Raw genomic sequence first — 5334 nt, forward strand, 5'->3', positions numbered from 1 at the left:
TTTATTAAGAGAATTGTCTTCTAGACATTTAGGGCATAGTGATAATTGCCCTATAGTACGGTGAGATGCCTTAGAAATGTCATAAACAATAACTATAATCATTCAATACGATCACAAGCTATAAACTAGTTCTAATCAAACTTGGTGAAATGTCAATGAACCAAAAATTTTAATTCGAGATGTTGAGTTACATAAATAATTGTACAAGACTCACAAGTTGTGATAACAACCAAAAATCTCTATAGATGTCCAACAAATTAAACACCAAGCTAATTAAAGTACATTTGAACACAAAAATATAATGACCATCTTGAAGATAGATTTATAAACTATTATGTACAAAATAGTAAGCTTGAATAATAATAAGTACATAAATATATTGCAACATTTGAGTAAGTCTTCCAATTAAAAGATATGCATGCAAATTAAACTTATTATAAATATAAACTCTTATAAACTCCACCAATCAACATACAACTAACCCACTTATTCTTACACTCATACATAAATATACACCACATATACTTACACTCATGTATATATATATCATGAACCTAGACATATGTTGGACTCCATACACATCAAATTCAAACTACACACCACTCACAACTTCACTTAGCCAATCCATGAGTCTCCACCACTTTAACCCACCTATTAGCAAGCTCCCAACCCATTCTTTCCCCCTCTCTTTCTCACGGCAACACATACACACACACACACACCCACATTTCACTTTTCACTTCATTTCTTACAAACACACAACACACATTTTCCTTACACCTATCTCTCCCTCTTTTCTCTCAAACTCCCACCTTTTCTCTCTCATTTTCTCTTAGATTTTCTGCATTTTCTTCTCTTTTCTTCCTCTCCATTTTGGCTTAAATAATCAACAAAAAGACAAGGAAAAATCATATTAAACTTTAATAATAAAAAGGGTTTTTGAAAGGCTTAAACAAGGGTTGATTCAAGTGAGATTTAAGGGTTATTTTAAGCTTGAAATAAGGGTTATTTGGAGCATCAAAGCCACGAAATTTACTGCCCAAATTCATCTCCAAAACTGAGTGCAAGAAGGGTATAAATCTTCATCTCTTTGTTTAATCTATCTTGTTCTTGTATATACTAAAAGATCTTTATCAAAGACCATGTTTTTCTTTGATTTTCTTCTTGAAAATACACTTGATGAAGGCAAGTTGATAGAATCTTCTTCCTCATGCTCATGGATGTTGAAATCTAGAAGAAAGATTCAAAGATTCAACTAGTTTAAGACCCAAAGGTGTTGTCATAGATTAAATAGATTTTAAAGTGATTTTTCCTTTGAAATATGGTCATATTTTTATATATTTTGATGAATATATTTCTGGAGTTTTTCATAAAAATATGTTTTTAAGTTGTTGAATTGAAGATGGATAAAGATTTGTTGTTAAAATGATGAGATGATTACATGCATGCTTAGATTTGCACTAGTTTAATTTGGTTTTGATATGGGACTTGAGATGGATCTTTTAAGGATGATTGATGAACTTGAAATTGATTGAAATCTGTATATTTGATGTTAAGAGATACAAAATAAAGTAATAATTTTGTTAGTAGGAATCTAGCGGTTAAAGCAAGCAAACAAAACCCACTACTACACGCATGTTGATAGGTCCCGGTTAAAAAGTATAATATAACCCGCTTCACAACCGGATTCTATGCGAGGGAGTCTTATTTGAAGTGATAATAGAACCCGCTTAAAAAACCGAGTCCTTCTAAACAACAACCGGTTCCTTTTTAAACATAATAGAGCTCGCCTTTTCAATTAGAACCCGCTTTCTTCTTGCCGCCATGTTTGTAACAGAGCCCACTCCAATTGATTAGAACCCGCTTTCTTTCCAAAATAGTTAATAGAACCCGCTAATGTCATTATAACCAGGTCCTGTTTTGATTTTGCTTGATCTGCTAGTGTTATATATATATATATACACATATAACTGGAAACCTCACGTTTCGATGGTGTTAAAAAACACAATACATTAAATAAATCAACCCAAAATATGGATAATTAGTGTTATAACACTGATAGTTACAACTATATAAGAACTATGTAAAGTCTCGACTTGCTAACTAAACAAACATAGCTCGGAACCATCTAACATGTTTGGAACGGGGAATTAAAACAAAATAAGTATAAAACGTTCGCGTTTTCAGTATATATTTACACAAAATGGCCTGTCCACAACACTTCCAGTATTAATCACCACCTTTATCGTCTTGGCATATGATGTTGTTCAACTTGTTCATACAACATGTGAGTCCCTCGATAGCTACAGATCGCTCTCGAGATCGTCTATGATTATGTCGTGAGTGCGGAATCCTCACGAGATAACTAGTTTGATTAGTAAACGGTTATATCGCTAATTATCAAGTAAATAATCAGCCGTATGATGCTATATTCGAATCTATAAGGTATAGAACGAACTTAGATGTTTGGAGTACGTGTGTATCGAATGTTATATATCATATTAGGGTATTCATTCGTATATATATGTTTCAGGTTGAACTGGGCTTGCTGGGCTTTGTTCTTACGAACTTAGCTGCCCAGCCCATGTAACGAAGTTAATCTTCGTTTGTACAAAATGAAGTTTATCTTCGTTTGCCCCTAACGAAGATATACCTTATCTTCGTTAGATGTAATACTTGGTTATGTTCCTAAGTGTTTCATCTTATGGAATCCTAACACATATTATGTTTGTACTTGTATATCACACAACAAACATCATACATAACACATATATATAACAGCAAAACATGTAATCGATCATTACCAAAACATAAAGTCCATAATCTATCAATTACATATATAGATACGACATAAATTAACATAATGTCTTAATCTAAACGACATATCAAATCTAAGTTGCTGTTGTCACATCAACGTGCATCAACACAACAAGGAACCCTCTTGCTTTCCTGACATGCTAAATGATGTGCCTGCTGCAATCCAAACACGTTTTGACCCATCAGCCGACCCACCAATGTTGGTACCTTGACTTAATATTTGTTCTACCTGATATGGTCAAAAGAAAGACACTCGAACAATCTATAACGTATAAACAATAAGATACTACCAAGATATCACATATCTACATCAAGAATGAATGCCTCTAAAATTCGAGCAAGGCACATAATTTTATGAGAGCATATGGCAGTGTCTTACTAATATATAGTGAGTGTTGTTGAGCTTACTGAGTTCCTGAAATATGTATGCTAACATAAGAAAAATATTGCTTGCCTTGATGTCCCTATTACCACTACTTATGTCAATAGTTATATAAAATCATGCTATCAGTTTCTAAACACACAAGCACACTCCCTTTACATATCATGCACACATGGGGCAATAGAAATACAATATTTAACATATCCAATTCTAGTTTCTTAAGAAAACTTGACACAAAAAAAAAAAATATGCTCACTTACTTTCGGTGAATTTCATGCCTTTGAGGTAAAAGCGTAGCCTGCAACAAGGTAAAAACAAGTTTTGCTTCGTATTAACTACAATGCAACTAGAAACAATAACTTGGAAACAAGTGTGAGTTGAGTTTTATTTCAATAGCTTACTAGAGGTATCCATTTCTATTTTATTATAAGTTATAAAAGTATCAAACTTACTAGAGGTATAACACAGATTCATGGAGGCAAACACTGTTAGTGCAAAACATCAGAACTACTATTAAAAATGTGTCAAAATTATAAACTGATGAATACAATTTATAAAATACACTTTGGGAGACAATATGTTGCTTTTTAGCTATTATTACCTATTTGACCCAAATCAACTTGTTCATAAGTAAATGGGCTAAAACTATTACTTCTATAAGTTATACAACAAAAACAAATGACATTGTGATAGTATGACTTCACTGAATCCCAGTGCTGAGTGCTGAGTTGCAGCAGTCACTTCCATTAGGTACATGCAAATACATATTTAACATAAGTGAAACCAATTAGAGCCCCTAAATTCTAGAGTATTTAAGATGGAAAATACATATTAAAACCAAATACATATTCTGGATGAATAGTTAGCAGTGCAAGTTCACCTTTATTCATGGTCACTATTTAATTCAACAAACATCAAACATGAAATCAAATTCCTAGTTGAGGTACCAGTTGAGAAACCATGAAAGCTTGGTGATCACTCTTTATGTAGTTTGCCACTGTATATATATAACAATTCAAGTCCCCTTATCTACACTGGACTAGAACCTTTTCTTATTTTTCAAACACCATCTAAGTTTCTAAGTTGCTTATTTGGTTAATTTAATGTGGGTGAATTTCTGACTTTTATGCCTTAGTAATGGAGCTAAGAGCAAATGAGCAGCCTGTCCCCTAAGCACAACTGAAGTAACCCACCCATTTTGCCAGCCTATAAGTATCCCTTACATTAAAAAATATAATAAATAGTTCACCTGATTACCTGAATCCAAGCAAAGCCAGCCTCTGAGAACATTATCCCATGCCAATCAATGGCGTTCTGCTCCACACCTCCACATGAGCAAGATTGTGTAACATATAGGCATTGTGTGAAAGTTTAGCTCACTAATGTAACCTCGCATTCAGTAATGTAAGAAGGACCTTATAACCAGCATGATAGATTCTATAACACAGATCCTGAGTTCAAATATACCATTAAGAAAACAGGTCCAACATGATCAAATGTCGCAGGTCGAATTGCTATATAACCTTCATATTGATAATTCAAATAATGAAAATGATATAGTATATTGGGTGCAGCTGGAGGCCATAATTTCACAGGCTTTACAGCCACATGAAAAACAGGAAATCATGATGCCTAAAAATGCAAACAATAACATAATCAATTTGTGTGATTAATCACACAAATTGATGATACCTCTTCACGATTGTGCATAAGCGTATGACAATCTCCACGTCTACGATACTGAACTCTTGCTCCGAAAAGTGGAACTTTTGCTACTATATCTCTATAAATCCTTGTAATAGAAAATGGCATATTAGATCACAATAAGTATATAAAATGAATAAACTTAAAAAGAACAAAGAGTTGTCGAGATTCGAGCAATTAATAAGTGGTGATAAACATTTTTTTGGATGAGCAGATAAACAGATTCTACTTTTAGTCATCTTCTTAGCTAGGATCAAATAAAGAGTTTTGGTTAATCACTTTATACCGACCGTAACAAAATTGAATATCTAAGGATAAAGTAAATATTCTTATTTACCCATTCTTTAAAGTTACCTGGAGAGAATTTATATTCATTCCACGAACAATCTCAATCTTTTTAGAGCTTGGATTCTTACATTCGGCAGAAGTAG

General features: G+C 33.1%; 1 long non-coding RNA gene across 2 annotated transcripts; it reads right to left on the minus strand.

Annotated features, from left to right (window-relative positions):
- Positions 1–2865: 2865 nt before the first annotated feature.
- LOC122590495 lies at positions 2866–4821 on the minus strand. Of its 2 annotated transcripts, none has more exons than XR_006322520.1 (3): positions 4457–4821; positions 3460–3497; positions 2866–3046 (listed from the first exon to the last, which is right to left on the minus strand). It is a non-coding gene; the product is annotated as an uncharacterized LOC122590495 (long non-coding RNA). The 2 variants fall into 2 exon arrangements; XR_006322519.1 differs by having other exon boundaries at positions 4449–4821.
- Positions 4822–5334: the final 513 nt, after the last annotated feature.

Source organism: Erigeron canadensis, chromosome 3 (assembly GCF_010389155.1).
Source record: "Erigeron canadensis isolate Cc75 chromosome 3, C_canadensis_v1, whole genome shotgun sequence".
Lineage (NCBI taxonomy): Eukaryota > Viridiplantae > Streptophyta > Magnoliopsida > Asterales > Asteraceae > Erigeron > Erigeron canadensis.